Source organism: Botryllus schlosseri, chromosome 11 (assembly GCF_051294905.1).
Source record: "Botryllus schlosseri isolate E-star chromosome 11, Bs_hap1, whole genome shotgun sequence".
Taxonomy (NCBI): Eukaryota; Metazoa; Chordata; class Ascidiacea; order Stolidobranchia; family Styelidae; genus Botryllus; species Botryllus schlosseri.
Genome location: NC_137246.1, coordinates 9,747,926 through 9,766,780, shown reverse-complemented (window position 1 = coordinate 9,766,780; position 18,855 = coordinate 9,747,926). Strand labels below are relative to the sequence as shown.

At 40.4% G+C, this 18,855-nt stretch overlaps 2 long non-coding RNA genes across 2 annotated transcripts in view; both read right to left on the bottom strand.

The window, feature by feature from the left end:
* Positions 1-684: 684 nt before the first annotated feature.
* The window catches only part of LOC145451092 (uncharacterized), a 262,756-nt gene continuing 244,585 nt past the window's right edge, over positions 685-18,855 (bottom strand). Inside the window, exons 2-4 of the long non-coding RNA XR_013918685.1 lie at positions 3,914-4,029; positions 3,157-3,261; positions 685-789 (exon numbers count right to left, since the gene is read on the bottom strand). This is a non-coding gene — a long non-coding RNA (uncharacterized LOC145451092). The remainder of the gene's footprint in view (positions 790-3,156; positions 3,262-3,913; positions 4,030-18,855) is intronic.
* On the bottom strand, positions 16,387-18,119 carry LOC145450491 (uncharacterized). The gene is made up of 2 exons (XR_013918499.1): positions 17,117-18,119; positions 16,387-16,878 (listed from the first exon to the last, which is right to left on the bottom strand). It is a non-coding gene; the product is annotated as an uncharacterized LOC145450491 (long non-coding RNA).

Genomic DNA, 18,855 nt, shown 5'->3' with positions numbered 1-18,855 from the left:
CCCAAACGCCTCCTTATACGAAAGTGTGACGGTATGGATTCCTCCCTCGTATTACAAGGACCGCATATAGTTGATAAGAAAACGAGCGATACGGATAGCCATGCCTGATATAGCTTTTCTGCTTTACGCAATTAGGAAGGCAACTCCAAATGTGGTAGATCGTATCATTCTAAAAAATTTCCTGAGCTCTATTTGCTGCTATGAAAGTGTCATATGAGTGATTACATGCGACCAAGCAGCCACTGCATGAATTATTTTGACCCAGAGTTTCGTGGTATCAGATCAATCACTCGATATCTATTTCGCTAGAAGCAGCATAACGGATATCTTGAAGACTTCGCAAAAACAGCCCTTATACTTCTTATCGTCTTGGTCTTTTTCTCTTTATCTTATTGAAAAAACAGAATACTTCTACTTGGCAAACTGTAAATAGTAAACCATAAGTAAGTTACAAATTAGAGAAAAGTAGAAGTAAATTCATTTGAGTAGGTGGATTACTTCAACTAGAGAAAAGTACCTGAGTACTTAGAAAAAGTAAAGGTGTACTTCGTTGCTAACCAACTTTGACTGAAACAGCGTTCATTTGCCCGTGATTTGTGTGAATTGAAGCGTATAGCAACGGTCGTGCCTCGGAATCCTTATAATGACTTCTGACTAACTGACTACAATTGCGCGAAGAAGGAATTTGAGCAAGTTACAGGTTTATTTGAAGTACACTATTATATTGATTATGGTAAGTTTCGAAATCTGATTCGTGCAAGACTCAAGTTATCCACCCCGATTGCAAACCTGAAAAGAGAAAAACAGATTTACACATAAACACACAGAATGTATGGTATGATAATTACAGCTGCCTCTGATTTCCCAGCTACGGTAAACGGTTCTAGTTGCAATACATATGATCGCGGGTCGGATTTTGTGAAAACGACGCTCCCCATATAGAAATATGAACTTGGATTCGTGTGCTCCGCACGCAAGAAATTTGTTTCTGGTACGCTTGGGCGATTACAATATTTTTACACTATGGCAGTGCTTTTCAACCCAAGGTATACAATTGTGCGAAAGAAAAAAATCGCACTGCGAATGGCGAAGGTGGTGCGAATGGTGCGAAAGAATTAGTATGAGTGCGGATGATAATCGTAAATAATTGTTAATTTTTATGACATGGAATAATTCAAATAAACAAAATAGGGAATTCAAGGGCAGTTACTCCCTAACCTTTGTAATTGCGACGAAATTGTAAAAACTTGTTAGACTTACGACGCAATACTAATCGTAGCTTTGAAAGTAACTTTGTTTCTCACAATCCGTAGTGAATTAATATTTTCGCACTATAATTATTACGTAACCAAAGCTGCATGGTTTGAAAGCCTGTGTAGTGGCAGACATACAGTGTGTCAGCCCCTCTGTGCCGGCAACAGGCTGGAAAAATGACTTCAAATTGACTTTCTGGTATCTTTCGCTGAACAATCATCATATTTTCGCAATAACTGTTCGATTAGCGCGAGGTATATACCATCATTACAGACTCGCATTTGCAAGTTACTATAACGCACATTTTTACCCCTTCAAGGTTTATTAAAATATGAACCGTAAAGGGTATAATTTTGGGTCGACAAGGTGCCAGATCTATCTAATAAAATTTATGTAATATTTGTTGAATTTATTGCAAAAAATACTACGATAAGTTTTACAAATCCAAGGTCACTGTGTTGGGTACTCTACCCAATAAGCGAGACACGCAGAAAATATGGTTTTATCATGAGAATTCGTGATAAGATTTGTCCGACTGGTTTTTCTGGAAAACGTGGCAGAAGACCGTGCATGGGGATGAGCTGGTGTATAGGGGTGAACAACGAGCGAGTTCAGGCTTATGAGACTCATTCATTACGAGGCCACCACATCTGCGTCGGGGCACATGAAGACGTAAAGTTTTGGCAGACAAACCGCTGATAAAATGCGGTAGCATAAACATAAAGCGACGATAAAACCTTGGCCACAAAATGACCGATGTTGGATGGCCAAAGCTTTCGATACGGATATGCTGCGATGTCGGCACGGAATAGTCTCGTTCTTCAATCTGAGTCGACGGTAGTTACTGTAGTACAACTGCGACACGCAGAGGAGTTTAATTCACCATAATTTTAAATCGCGTATACGTCAGAACATAAGCTGGAGCAACGTATAATAAGGTAGTGAGCTCTAACGTGCCTACTCTCCTTGATCGTTTTCGATCGTGTTTTACAAGACATAAGGCAAAAGCCTCAACACAAACATGTGAGTTTTACACCCTTTCGACACACTTGAGCCGCCGGGACATTTGTGTCAGCTCTCAAAAACGATATCTGCCCGCAAGCATGATTCACTCGCGAAAAATATGCTGCATTTTGAACAGGAGTACAGAACATATTTGAAGACCTGGCCATCCAAGCACTAGTAGACGTTCTTTTACAAAACCCAACAACTTGTTTGGCCGAAAATTGTTTTAGTAAAATAGTTGAAATCAAAACGAGCGAAAAAAGTTGCCTTTTCAATGAAACACTTGATAACTTAAGCCACATAATAGTAGCCAATTTGTTGCACAACCGAACAAAATGTAAGGTATCTTCATCTTCTTTTTGTACAACAATTTTAGGTTAGTTTGTGCGAATGAAATTTATTTCACAAAATAAGTGCGAATAGAGCTCGAAAAGGTTGAAAAGCACTGCTGTAATGTAAATTTTTACCCCTTCAAGGGTTAATAAAGCATGGCCCGCAAAGGGTATAATTTTGTGTCGACACGGTACCAGAGCTATCTGTTTATATGCAGGCTATGTAATATTTGTTGAATTCATTTCAAAAAGATACTGCGATAGTTTTCTACACATCCAAGTTCGCTGTGTTGGGCCGTGCTACAAGTCGGCAGCTATGGAATGAAAATGACGAAAATTGACCTGGTGTGAATGACCAGAATCACCATGAATACCATAAACAACAATCTTCTCTAAAATTCCGAGATTCATTCCGTTGTCAGGTGATGAAACTGCAGACTTGTGCAATTGGTGCAATGCAATTGTTGCAATGCACGATCGTGATGTAGTGGAATAGCTATCGGAACCTTGAGTGTCCATTATCGCAACAAAAGCACGGATACGTGATACAACACGACAGTCTTACTTATTCTTTAACAGTTGTCGCAGCTCAATTTACAAAGAGGTTTCAGAACTTTGCAAGGGATTGAGTTCGGATCGGTGGGACAATTTTTGTAAGCGTCGACGCATACTGTAAAGGAAGAAAGACAAAGTATCAGTACGGACTCATCACGAACAAGTACAGTAAAGCCTGGACATGAATGAAGTCACCGAGTGAGCAATCGGCATGACATTCATGACGGAGAAAAATTCAACAGTGCTGGTTTCTTTTTATATAATTTTCACTGCGAATATAGTCGTCATAGGTACCAAGGACGTTGCCGCTACCTTAGAGCCCCCACTCAATGAGAAATATATAGAGCATTAAGCGACATCCAAATGAGCATTAGGATTAGAGACTACCTTTTTGTAATACCAATGTTCCAAAGTGGACGTTGTACGTGGTAACGGTCATTATAAACCTTGAATTATAATTTAAAACTCAGCCGGCAAGATTCAATTTCTCGTGGAGAAGAGGTGTTTTGTATTTGGAGTCGAATCAAACCTACTCGTTAGGAACAGGATGGAAAAAAAAGATGTAATGCTTTGTCCTCACGACTGGCATGAATGAGATTTCACAACCAAATCAATGAAATTCATGGCAACAAAATTGGATGAGATATGCTACGATATTATACACTCATAGCTATGCCTAATCACAAAGTTTAAATTATTCTTCGTTTGTAGAACGGTTTATTGTCTTTTTGCCAGTAATCGTCTCATTATATCCCTAATATACTTACGCGCTGTCGCATTCTCCACAAACGATGCCAGAAGAAACATGGCCCCGACGACCGAAAGTAACATAATTTTATTTGCGGAATGCATCTTCAGTTTTTGATATCGCAAATTGCAGTCTGATAAAAATAATATCTATATATATAGCGTTAAACTAAGTCATCTCCAACAACATTCATTCTTAATCAATAAGAGAACTACGTCGTTGACTGAATGCATACACAAGCTCTTTCTGCGTCGCTTCCTCAAGTCGAAACAAATTTTTAAGTGACTTCCTCGTTCGGTTAAAGTCGCTTCACCCTGTCCTGCGATTCACATTTACAAACAACGCAATGAATTATTGTCATTCCCGGCTGTTTTTATCGAAAAGGATTATACCAGCAAATTGGAAACATCTATCTTCGAGAAACCAACATTCAACATGTATGTATTGTATATATACATACGCTAAAATTCCGTTAGTCTTAGACGCATAAAAGTCAACCGCATAAAGCAGTGGTTCCCAACCGGGGGGAATTCCCCCCTTGGGGGAATTATGAAATTTTTAGGGCGTAATCTGGCTTTGGCGTTGCATCGGACGATACACTGGGTTCACGATGTGTGGTGAGATACCGCAGTGGCAAACTCAACAGTTGCAACACCAATGGGTTCCGGGTTCGAGTTCGACCGAGTTCGACTCCAGAATTCCTACCCAAGTGTTGGGGGTTTATCTAGGCTCCTAGGTCTTATAAAAGCCTAGAAGTGTTCCGTGCTATAAAGTCGGCCGCTACGGAATAAAGAAAATGGAGGAAATTGGCCTGGTGGAAATGACCATAGTAGTCAACACACACACACTATGAACACCCCAAAACAAACCAACTGGGTTCACAAGGTTTTTAGATTTTTATGGTGGAACTGTTATGTAGAAACTAATTCTTTATAATTGTATGTTTCTTTGGCGGATTTTCAGCTGGGTGTATGTTTAAATGCTTTCCGTAGATATTACACCCACGGTAAAGTGAGGCTCGCGAGACGATTTCGTTGGGCCCGCGACGGCCTCTCGACCAAATTGCTACTAAGCAGGAAAAAGTCAAGCCGAATTCAGCAAAAGGCCGCTGGTGAAATTGTTTACCTTTTAAAGTGAACATATGAGCTAATGTGAAAAACATATCAAATTCATCGATTCGACTCAAGGCCATAGCAAGTGGACTTAATGATTTATTTTTCGTCAGCGGCTACCCGACCTGTAAGAAACAGGTCAAATTTAGCTGTACTTTACCACAGTGTAGTGCGGTCCGCATTCGACATATCTGAATATGATTGTCCGGTAATTACTCAGTCAACAAATGGTTGTGTGATGAAAAGCACCTTTTTCAGTTACAGGAAAATTTTTCATAGGGGGGAGGGGGAATTTCAGCTCAAATATCGGCCAAAGGGGCCACAAGACGAAAAAGGTTGGGACCCACTGGCATCTAGGCACTCTCGCGAATGGCGCGTTGATGTTCGGGTAACAAACTGAGTTTAGAGCTTGATAACGGTTGCCCCGAAGACGTCATCAACCGCTGTATCGAGAGCGGAAACTAACGCCAATCCCATAAGTAAAGTCAACAGAGCCTACCCAACGAACAACCGAAGATGTCTAAATCCATCTACCATGGCATGGTCCCATTAGCAATTTATTTCTGCGCTCAGAAAGTGTTACGAAAAGTGAAGAGAAACGTGATTTTTACGACAAGACAACTGCGCTTTGCCTGCAGCCATAATCGCTGCAAGCCATGTTCCCGTGCTCACAATAATTCACGAGCCAGATAATCCTGACAGCTAATTTGATTTGAAATTCGGCAGTGTGTTATTATATATATATTTATATATATGAATGAGAATTGGAATTATTTCCTTCCTGGGAATCATTTATGAACGTTGAACGGGAAATGCAGCAAATCAGGCCCGATTTGTTGTTTTAGTGGGCCAACCATAGACGTGATAAAAGATATTCAGAATTCAGAACCGCTATGCGTTCGACGCAAATGCCGTATATACGTGCTTTTGCCTGTGTAATGATCTGTCACGCTTCTAATTCTTGTAAGCTTGATAAACTCGTATTCTCGAATTATCAGGAAAAGTCCCTTGTCGGCATTTAGTTAAACTATTTGCCCACGATGCACGGTGAATTGAGCGACGTCCTCATTCGTTTGGTCATATCTCATTGTGGACGAAAATAAATCTGATCTCAAAGATGTACAATTGTAGCTGGTACAATTCCAAGCTGTAAATTTTTGAAGTCATCGCCTTCCGAATACGATACATTCCTCGTATAGGTAGATAAAGCCACGAGTCACGAACCTGGTCTGCAAAGTAGGCGTACTGCATTTCCCAAAACAAGTATGCGCCGACCGGAGAAGTTGGCCGCTAGGGGTTTAATGTATCAAAGTGTGGTGATGAAACGGACGGCAGACGAAAGCAGTCTGGGCTTCTGGGGCTGACAAAATGTTCTTTCGATCCGAGTCACATTCGATAATGAAATCAACTTTCCGAAATAGCCCGAGTATGATGGTATCAAATCGAAGATTGCTCTAATTGTATTTTCATCATCAATTTTTCGACATTGCGACGGTGAACCTTGAAATTTCAAAAGTACTGCACCTTCAACAAAGCCTACTTTCTAAAACTACTTAACTGAGTCCATTCCGATTAATTATTTTCTAGTTCTAAGTGACGTAGTTTTGGTATATAGCTATACTTGGAAATAGCTATACTTCGATACTCGTACTTGAGTAGAAATTTAGGGCCTTAGTCTAATTATACTTGAATGGCAATGCTGACTACTTTAACCGGCGCAATACTTGTGCTACTTGCCATATCTAGGTGTAGAGCAAATGTTAAAGCACCCCAGATCAGAGGTGGCCAAGCTGCGACTGTAGAACGATATTTATGTGGCCGTTACATATAATTAAATTAAAATTTGTTGGCGGCCGTTTACCTGCAATTCGAATCAACGAATTGGATCAAAAAGTTTTGAGAGATTTTATTTCAGGGTAAAAAATTTGTTCGTGTATTGCGCGATTCAGTATGACTTCATTTTTCGATTTTAATATAGCAGTTTCCTAGCAATATGTGTCCCAACGTACATATGCAGAGGAAAATTACGCGCCCAATATATAAATACCATTGGAATCGTGTACGTTTTACGTTCACGTTTCATGTACGATTGAGCGATTCCAATATGTATTTTGACTATACCGACAATCCTGATGGGGGCACCAAGAAAGAGCGACATGCAAAAAAGTGATTGGTAACAACCCGTAGATGAATCATCATTAATTTTTTGCGAAGACAACCCATCTACTGCTCTACCGGTAAATCTGTTCACGCGAGCGGAGAAAGGATAATGGGAAATACACGGTATGTGCATTCCACAGAAAAGCCATAGTTTCAATATTATCGAATTGAAGAGCGTCATAGAAGCTGTGCTCGTCATAGAAGCTGTGCTTCAATATACAATTGTATAGTATATTCATATTTATTTCTACTTGTACAGCCTTATTGACTACTTTGACCACCTCTGCTGATATCCTGCTATACAGTCGTGAGCCTGAATTCGTCGTAACCTACGACAATTTAGCAATGGTATCGGATGCAACGGTTCCGCGTAAGTTCCAGCCTGGTAGCTTCTACGTGTGCACTAATACAATAGTATTGCAACGACGGTTTGCCTCGAGTATTTTGTATTGATCGAATGGTAGAGCAGACTGGACCAGTGCTTTAAGCCAGTGGGTCTTAAAGTTATTTCAGGTATAGGTCGCGAAAAATTTCTGAATAATACAGTTTCCGATACAATTTGCTAAATATACCCAATACTTTATCTTCACGCGATTAGAGGAGCAAATATACTTTCATCTTCATCCAAATTTAATTGTTTTGCATCAATAATCGCTGCAAGTCACGTCCCCGTGCTCACAATAATTCATGAGCAAGATTTTCGTGACAGTCATTTGGGTTGGAGCGCGAAATTCGGCAGTGTGTTGTTGTGTATGCTTGAGAATTGGAAGCATTTCCTTCCTCCTAGTGCTTTACGAGCATTGAACGGAAAATGCAGCAAATCAGGCCCGATTTGTCGTTATTTGAGCCAACAATACGCGTGACAAAAGCTTCTCGGAACCCCTATGTGTTCGACGTAAAAGCCGTAAACGGGATTTCGTGTTTGTAATATTCTGTTACGCTTCTAATTCTTATAAGCTTGATAAACTCGTATACCGGAATTATCGCGGAAAGTCACTTGTCGACATTTCGTTAAACTCTATACCAGGGGTGACAAACTCAAATTGCGTCGAGGGCCGGATTGAAACCTTCAGAGCACACGCGGGCCGGATCAGTCAAATAATTCCATGATGTTACCTCAAAATCCATGCCCTTGTTTTTCACTTAAATACTCAATTATCAAGTCTAAACACATAATAATATATTACCCTAAATCACGGACCATGTGGTTCTATTCTATCAACTCTTTTATTAGCAAACAATGGAGATGGCATAATTACGATGATTGGCCGGTTGAATAGATATATAAACTGCTAAAACAGCGGCGTTGCCGACGATATACGTCAGCATATGCTATGATTTCTTTGTTTTTGTCGTAATCTAACAATATCGTCCTGTGATGTATGCATTGTGAGGAATACAAACGATTTAACTATGAACGCAGACGGTAAAATTTGGTTCATAATCATTATATCGCGATTCGGGTTTCTCTGGAAGCCGAGGGGCCGGTAAGTCATAAGTGAAATAGGATTGCGACCAAAGATATTTAAATTATATTTTTGTGTCATAATTATATTCTCCATGTAACCTGCATATACCGGTTTCCAACTGACGTATCCACTTCTGCAACTAACTACGTTTTGCTACATTTTCCATTAATTGTGAACTCACTGTGCACTTTTTGCCCTCTCGGAATTGGGTGTAAATGGCAGCGACTTGAGGCTGATGGTGACTACAGTGTAACCACAGCACGACTGTCGGATGGTTATAAAGTGGCTTATGGGCATAGTCGACATTTGCTGTCTTGCAGGATTACATAATGACAGTATTTCGTAATAAAATCGAAACATTTATTAGAAATGCGCTGGATAATAGAGCCATTTTCAGAATCGCTTCGCGGGCCGGATGAAACCGTCTGGCGGGCCGTATGTTTGACACCCCTGCTCTATACTCACATGATGCACGGTGCATTGAGTAACATCGTCATTTGTTTGGTCGTATCTCATTGTGGGTCGCACAATGAAACCTGGATGAAAAGAGGGTCGCGAACTGGACATTGGATATTGAACGAATGAAAGCGTGATTCAGCCCACAATGCGTCGTTGTTGTTGTTGTTGATTTGGGGTAGGCCTATTCCTGGTGTCTTAGCCCCCGATGGTCATTTACACCAGGCCGGTATGCTTTATTGTGATTCCGAAGCTGCCGACTTGTAGCACGGCCCACTTCTTGACTTTTTCAATACAACGCTTACGCGGATGACATGGAGAGTAGGAGCCTATGCATAGATATAGCCTACCTCCATCACTTTTAATGGGATTATGGAGTCAACCTCGGTCGGACTCGAACCCACAAAATCTATTTGTGTTGCAGCTGTGAATCACAACACTGCCTCACCACGCATAGCACGTCGTATGAGTAACGAGTTAAACTGGATGCCGACAAGTTACGCGATAACGCGATAATTCAGGAATTCTGGTGTATGAAGCATAGAAAAGAATTAATTCACCTAGCATATTATTACAAACGAGAAAGCGCTTAACGTTTACGTTGAACACAATGGGGTTTTGAGTAGCTTGCGTCGCGGCAATTTGCTCATTATAAAACCAAATCGTGCTGGATTGCTACAATTCCCGATGAGCGTACAAAATATATTTGAATCGCTTACGCGTAGCAGAAGAATCTATAGAAAAAATCTATTTTCTTGAGACGAACACGACTGTAAGTTAGCTTTTCGTTACGGGGCACATCATTTTTCACTGGTGGGTCTCATTTGCACCGTGTATCTCAGGCACAGGATTATTCAGAGCCGGTCATTTCGACGATTATTGATATTATTGTCTGGACAGTGGACATCGTAACATTGGTCAACAGAATGAAGAAAAAAAATTGGCAGAATATCTGTGAGCCGTTTTTGGGGTTTTCAAGGTTGCTGATTAAGAATATCGCATTAGTTTTGTCAGATTGGCTCTCTGTCAGAAGATATTTATACCCCTAAAAAAGCCCAAAATTACTGTATTTACTCTTAAATATTTCACTTGGTAGGACGAAAATCGTAGTTTTTTCTAATTTTATTCTTCGCATAAATGGCTAATCGACTATGAAGAACCCTCATGTCATTCTCAGTCATTCTATCAATATTAACATGGCATGATGCAAAATATTTTTTCTTCAAAAAAGCAGTTTGTCAAGCCTAAAAATTGTACTTTTGCACAACGGAAATTCATATTCTCCTGTATCAATTGGTCATTCTACCAAGATTAAAGAGGAGAATAAAACTATAAACTTTGTCCTTAAAAGGCTTAACTACAATACTCATATGTGTCTCATTTCTTTTGACTGGTAAATGGATAATTTTCCACTGATTTAACAAAGTGGGTATACATAGCAGTGTTGGGATCAAGTCACTACCTTCGAGTCACGAGTCATTTCGAGTCATTGCACATTTTGACTCGAGTCAAGTCAAGTCAATCGATTTTCGAAGGTGAGTCGAGTCAAGTAAAGTCACTCGATTTTTGGAGGTGACTCGAGTCAAGTCGAGTCACGAGTCAAGTCACAATTCAAGTCAAGTTGTCTTTTTGAAGTATGTGCCATGGTTATGTCATTACATTTCACTAGCTGTCTAAAATACAGATTGAGTGGTCATTGATTCAGAACCGATGAACGAATATTGAGTTGAATTTACACCCAATAAGGCGCTGTATCACGCACGTATACGTAGCCTCAGTTTATAGTTACCAGTCAAAATAAAGAATAGAGAAACGAATTGATAAGATGCAATACATTACCCTTTACCATTTACATATTGCTGTGATGCAATTCGAGCCTGCGCCAATGGTTGAGGAGTAGCCTATATAAGCTATATTCAAATTCAATAAAACAAGAGGTTTGGTTAAAGTAAGAACTGAGAACAGAAACGGATATTTTCTATTAAAATACTTTACCACTAGTTTACGGCAACGTAAGCTGTAAGCTTCGATCACTTCGTTTGTGGTCAATTTATTTGTGAGAAAACAATGGAGGCTCAGTAAAACGCACGATCGTTCAATGATTGGTCGCTCTCACGGGTTACACTTACATCAGCGTTTCGCGAACATATGCAAGATAGTGATTTTTATCGACACCGATTACTTGATGACTTGAAATTGACTCGTGAATTCTGCTCCGAGTCACGAGTCAGTCCGCATGTCTGATACGCCGAGTCAAGTCAAGTCAGGTCATTTTAGCAAAGAGACTCGAGTCAAGTCAAGTCATACGAAAAAACTGACTCGAGTCTGACTCGAGTCAAGTCATGACTCGAGTCATCCCAACACTGATACATAGTAACCCTATCAAACAAGAATCTTAAATCTGGTATCTGGAATATTCGAATACCGATGAAAGATTCCAATTTCACTTTAGGAAGGGGTTCACAGCATGTAATTTCTCCTAAGATGTAATAAATAAAACTTTTTAGATGCTCACAAAGCACCCAGTTGGTCCGAAAATTCGTATCTGCATATCGATGACTTGGACCAAACATAAGCATAAAAGTTCACTTCCTGCTCAGTGATCTTGAAACATTTCCCGATCATCTTGTTGATTAGCAAGGGGAGAGGTTCTACCAAGACAGCAGAACAACAAAAGATGAGGGCCAGATGAGATGAACCATTGAACATATTATGTCAGACCATTGCCGGAACCTTTCGAGAAACTGCACTAAATAGCTTACTGGCGAAAATCGTTCAAAAAAACAATTTCGATAAAAAATATATCAATAATATTGCATTCCAACTGATTATTTCAACTTTACAATAGGTGGTTAACGTAAAACTGATTGAATTAATGCCACGTTATTTGAGTATCTAGGTAAATATTTATTTACATGACTGGAGTTTATTTATGCATGCACATGATATCCGTGAAAGTCTGTAACTATCATAAATCTATTGCCCCTAAATATAGTGCTGTTGCTGTATTTTGATTTAAAATAGTCTTTTGTGTGTAAAAATAACAAGTAGATTGAATTTCTAAACTTTATATTACGACTGAGCCGTTTTTTTTTTATCTAGTCACTACCACGAAAATGGGAGATTTTGGTGAAAATAGCCCCATGAGTTATCTCCACAACAAGAGCCAATTTGAAAAAACTAAGGCCAAATTTGGAATCAGTGCCCTTCAGAACCCCCAAAACCACTCTTACTTTGTCTGCCCAAATATATGTGTAGACCAGTGTAATCACTGTAAGCCACATTTACGTGCTCACAATCATTCATGAACCAGAGTTTCGTGACAGTCATTTTGATTGAAGCGCGAAATTTGGCGATGTGTTACTGTGTATGCTTGAGAATTGGAATTATTTCCTTCCTTCAGAGGCTTTAGGAACGTTGAACGGGAAATGCAGCAAATAATGCCCGATTTGTCGTTATAATGAGCCAATAATTGGCGTGACAAAAGCTATACTCAGAACCACTTCGTGTTCAACGTAAAAGCCATATACTGGCTTCCGCGTTTGTAGTCATCTGTCACGCTTCTAGTTCTTGTATGCTTGATATGCTCGCATTCCCGAATTGACGCGGGAAGCCACTAGTCGGCATTTAGTTCACCTAGGTACTCACACGATAGACTGCGCGTTGAGGTGACGTTCTCAGTCGTTTGGTCATAAGCTCATATCTCATTGTTGGTTGCAAAATACATCTCACACACAAATGCATTACACACAATGAAACCTGGATGGAAAGTAGCTCGAGAACTGAAAAAGGTTGGTAAGCACTGGACTAAACGCACTTACCTAAAAATTGCCCTGAGTGTTTTATGAATTGATACGGAAGTGGCCAGCGGTACCTTACCAAAGTATAATGCGGCCCGCATTCGAAATAGGGAAATAGGGAACTCTGTTCTAGGGCAGCGTAGAAACTTGTCTATTCTTTGTGAAATCATGGATCTGTTAGATACGTGGAATGGCTGGAGAGACACCTGATGCAGTCGCTGTGACTAGAGGTGGTCAAAGTAGTCAAGATGGCCACTCGAGTAGTGGAGGTAGCAGAATTATACTCAAGTTCGATTAGAAGTAGTCCTTTTGGAACCATCCCGAAACTACTTTAAGTAGAAGTAGAATTTTTTGTCTTCTGAAATCGACTCAAGTATACGTAGATGCAGGAGATATGCAATTTCAACCGCATGATATGATGCAAATGATAGCTTTGCTGCAAACAGTGGTTCTGTACCTCTTTTCCGCCCAAACGCCCCTTCAGGAAGTGTGGCTTTATGGCTTCCTCCATCGTATTACAAGGCCCGTATAAGAAGATGAGCGATACGGATAGTAATATCCGATAATGCATTGCCGCTTCATGCAATTATAGGAAAGCAACTCAGAATGTGATAGATAGTATCATTTCAAACATTTTGCCGAGATCTATTTGCTCCCATGAAACTGTCATATAAATGCTTACATGCGACTTGGAATTGCGCACATGAACCATGCTATAACTGTAAAAAAATTAACCTCGATTTACCGCGAAATGTCTGGCAGCAGGGTGGCCAATCACTTGGCAGTAATATAACCAGGGTTGCCATACCGTCCTTATTTCTAAGATTTGTCCTTGTTTTGAAGGGTCACGTCTTAGAAAACTCGACTGTCCTTATTTCTAAGAAATGTCCTTATTTTCGACTTGCGTCCTTATTTTGTCTTATTTCCAGCAACTACAGAACTTCGATTATTTCTCTCTGGTATATGTGTTGCATAATATTCTAAAATTATGCTCTTGCGTCGAGATGTTATGACATCATGAATGAAAGGAACTCCTGTGGCGTACGCACCACTTGATTTGACTTCGAAGTGGTGCAATAGCTTAGCTAGGGCAGTGAGTGGTGTAGAAGTTTCAGCTGTACCCAACCTAACACAGCGGACGTCATCTTAGCAGTAAAAAGCAGTGCCAGGTTTCTGCTGGTTAGTTTAAAGCAGAATAAGCTGTAGGGACGGCAGCATTTATTGCGTACTGAAAAAAGACGTCGACACTTGGGTTAAAAAGTAAAGCTATAAATCATCAGTGTTGGGATGACCCGAGTCATGACTTGACTCGAGTCAGACTCAAGTCGACTTTTTCGTATGACTTGACTTGACTCGAATCACTTTGGAAAAATGACTTTACTTTACTCGGGGCTTCAAAAATGTGCATTGACTCGTGACTCGGAGCAAAATTTACGAGTCAATTTCAAGTCATCAAGTAAACGGTGTCGAATAAATCACTGTATCTTGTGTATGTTCGGATTTTTCGAGATTCGCCGTTGCCCCTTGTTAGAGCAACCAGTCATTTACCGATTGTACGTTACACTGATCCTCCATTTTTAGATCACAAATAAACTGGCCGCAAACTAAACGATCACAGCATACGCTATCGTACAGTCGTAGTAGTAGTACTAGTAGAAGATTAAGCTACATAGCAATGTGCCTCTGTTTTTTAAACGGCTCAATGATTAGGCCTACGTTGCGCAGTGCTCACATTTACCAACCCTCTAGCATGATTTAAATCGAACAAACAAAGTTTGTGCGTTAATATTCTCACGGATGTGTAGATGGGTGTAGTGATGTAGTCTATTGTACTATATCATTTTGTTTCAACTTCTCGAAGCTTCGTATATCTTCCTATATTTTGGATGATATTAACTGACTGTAGCATGGAGCTGCACAGTTACTAACGTATTTTATTAGCAGTTCTACGTGTACGTGAAGGATACAACGTCTTTTTGCATGTATATTTACCTAGATATGCGTTATTTGATTCAAGATAAATAATCAATTATTCAGTCCTTCACACAGCTAGCAAAATGTAATGACTTTGAATCATCACTCAAACTTCAAAAATTCAATTTGACTCGAATTGTGACTTGACTCGTGACTTGACCTGACTTGACTCGAGTCACCTTTGAAAATCGATTGACTTGACTTGACTCGAGTCAAAATCTGCAATGACTCGAGATAACTCGTGACTCTAAGGCAGTGACTCGATACCAACACTGTAAATCATTGATAAATTTATCTAAATTATATTGTACTAACCAACGTGTTTTTAGGGGGGATTTACGAAGTGCTGTTTCGGCCCTGAGTGAAGGTGAACTTAGACATGAGCTGTCGTGAGGTCCATAAAGCATTTTATGTTAACAAGGAGTTGTTGGAGCAGGTTGTTTCTGGAACGTTATATGCCACGACTCGTATAAATACAACGTAGGCCTATATGTACCCAAACGCTTTTAATGCTAATTTAATTTTTCGACTGTCCTTATTTTTGGGTCCATGTCGATGGCAACCCTGAATACAACATTACCGTCACTCAGTGTAAATTTAACTTACACCCGTCCGGTAATCTAACTTCACACGCCGGACTGTAATGTTACAGTCACCTCTGGTATATTCAATCTACATTTTCTCCGGTACGTTTACGACCGAGACTGTAATTTTACCGCCTACCTACATTCTCGTCCGTGTAAATCAGATTAAAAGCCAGCTTGTAAATTCACGTACATCCATACCACACCTATCCCGACGCAACGCGGCAGATTATTCGGTGTCGCAGGTCATTATATAAGTCGACTAATATCCCAAAATAGAACAGAGAATGCGGCGAATGAAATATTTAAATCATGAAACCAAAGTCATCCGGGTTCTGTGCACAGCCGTAGTTATTCACGGTACCTAATACTATACAATACCGTACCTTTTACGATGCGTAACCCATTTATCAGTCCTAGGAATCTTCAATGAAAGTCTCCACTTTTTTCAATCACAAGTCACAACACGCTTCGCACCACCCTTTGCGTGCTCAAAGCTGAATAATTACCAGACCAGTGATGCCACTGGGATATTTCGGAAAAACCCAGATGTGAACGCCAAATGAACCCTGAAAAACCCAGATCCAATATTTCACTCAAATTTATATAAGAAAGCTGTGCAACTGGAGCCTGATGGTCATCGATTACAGTCATACAGTGGTAGAACCCTTTGATATTGAATTTCTAACAGTCGATACTCTTTTGCACGGATAACACTGCAAATCCCACAAAAATATGATTTTTCGTCTCAACTGATTTCTATGAATTAATTAGTGCGCGGCGTCTATGTATGTATAAGGGGTTGTATGGTGCTCGACTACTGGGGTCTTGTGCACCAGGCCGCGGGAGCTAATAATTAAATCATATACGTCTACACAATACAACAAATTCTATGATCGGATTAACCATACGCGGATCAGTCAACAGACAGTCCAAATTAAAGTTCACACTGCTACGTGCAGCTACATTTTTTAGATATTGTCTATGGTGATAGTATCGAGGACACGTCAGTAGGAAATGTTCGACAGTTTCTGGTACGCTGCACGTTTCGCAGAGACCACTGTCATGACAACTCATGCGATGGAGGTGATAGTTCAATTTACAGTGTCCAGTTTGTAGTCGCAATAAAATGGACGATTCCCTTCGCGACAAATTTCGTGGACGGGGAATGCATGAGAATGGTGCGTGTAAACGTATGTACGTAGAGTCTTGCTCGATGCCGTTCAATTCCGACATCCACTTCTCAATACATATTCCATTGGTGTGCGACTTCATTTCGGCAAGTGACAGAATGATTTCGTTTTCGTCGTTGGATCCAGGTGTGCTAGCGGCGAGTTTTGCGAGTTCATCCGCCCTTTCATTGCCACGTATTCCTGTGTGAGCGGGAATCCAAATGAACGTCACTTGTACTCCCTTTGTTGCCAGGTCTCTGCAGAGTAAAATAATAGTTTCGATTAAACTATTCGAATTGCCATTATTTTTGATGGACATCAATGCGCTTTGACTGTCGGAGAATATCGCTAACTGTTTGGACGGCATACATGCGTTGCTCGCCCAATTTAAACATAACATAATTGCATATAATTCCGAGGAAAATATCGATTGTTTGGCGTTACGCGTGATCCAATGAGAATATTGCAATTCTTCGACCCAAAATGCTGCTCCACCGCGCGTATTTGTTTTCGAACCGTCGGTGTATACTTTCGTATGAGTACGATAGCGCGTCGCAGTGTAATGTTCACATTCCTCACGTATGTATTCAGGATGGTGTGCCCCGCAGGTGATACGAGTCAATTTCAGATCAACAGCAAGCTGTTCATTCACCCAAGGCGGCACTGTACTCGGTTTCCTAGACTGTAAAATAATATTTTGGACAGAAACGGATCTGGTTTTCATATGAAACGTAATGAACTGATGCGATTCGGAATAGAATTCGTGCCAGGATTCTCGAGTTAGTGATATGCAGGGGTGGTTTGGAGTTGCCAGAATAATACTGCGATACTTATAACACGCTTGAAGCTGTCTTATGTGAATTGGTGGTTCACCGCAGGAATGCTGCAAGACGTAGACTGGCGTGCTCATCATAGCCCCACAGCAGATTCTCAGAGCTGCGTTCTGAATTTTCTGTATTGCTTGTATGATATAGAGTGGCGAAAATAAATAAGCTTCACAGCCATACTCGATGACGGATCTAATGAGTGCTCTATATACAGCTAGAAGGCAAAGGTTTTCTCGCACCCCATGATGTCCCGCTTAATAACCTCAGAATGTTCATCCTCTGAATACATTTCCCCACGACCGCATCCTTGTGGAGTCGGTAGGATAGGCGCGAATCAAAGATGATTCCAAGATATTTATGTTGTTTATTGATTGGAAGTGGTGTACCTCCTATCTGAAGGTTTACTTGTGGTAGGTTCCTACGCTTGGAGAATATGACTACAGCTGATTTTTGCACATTGACACGAAGTCCCCATTTCGTTGTCTACTTGAGCACTTCATCCAAGGATTTTTGGATATTTTTCGCCGATGCGGTAATGTTCAGCCCTGTTTCCCACAAACATGTGTCGTCCGCAAACAGATTCATTGTGCTGTTCACTGCTGTGGGGAGATCATTAATCATGACGCTAAATAAAGTCGGACTTAGCACACTAGCCTGGGGAGTGCCATTTTCTAGAACAGCGGTTCTCAACCGGGGGTCCGCGGACCCCTGGGGGTCCGCGAAGCATTTTCAGGGGGTCCGCGAAGCCTCAAAATAAATGATAAACTAATTTTGTTTTAAATTCAGAAAATCACGAGGCATGCAGTTTCGCTTCATTACTAGTAAAACTACAGAGCTCACATTAACAGAATGGCCATCTGAGATGAAATATCCGACACTGTGCAGACTCATTTTAATTGCCATTAGCCTACTGATACAAACATTTTGCTGTTTAGAAATGTTTTGTTGGGAATTGTGGAAAAAAGGTGGATGAGTAAGGTCAATCACGGCGACTTCGAAATGTTTACAATAATCGTTTCTCTCCTGTGATATACATAGCCTTTTTTTCCGTGATACCTTCAAGATACAATCCTGGATAGACAAGACGAGGCTTGACGGTATATATTCATTAAAAAATGCGTTTGTCAATTTTGGTGCCATATTTGTTGCGATTACACCCATATGCGTCGTCGGAAGCGTTATGTGCTATTATTACATTCGCCACCACATACATTTGTGCAAATGGATTTTCGGCATTCGTTCATATCAAATCGAAGGCGCAAATTTTCAAGACACGACCACATATATTTCAAGAAATGCAGTTGCAAAATTCGATTTGAAACAATAGAAGTCAACCCGAGCTCTACATGAATAGTATGATCTTATTTTCAAGAAAAGTCATTTTGTGACTATTTATCACTATGCCTA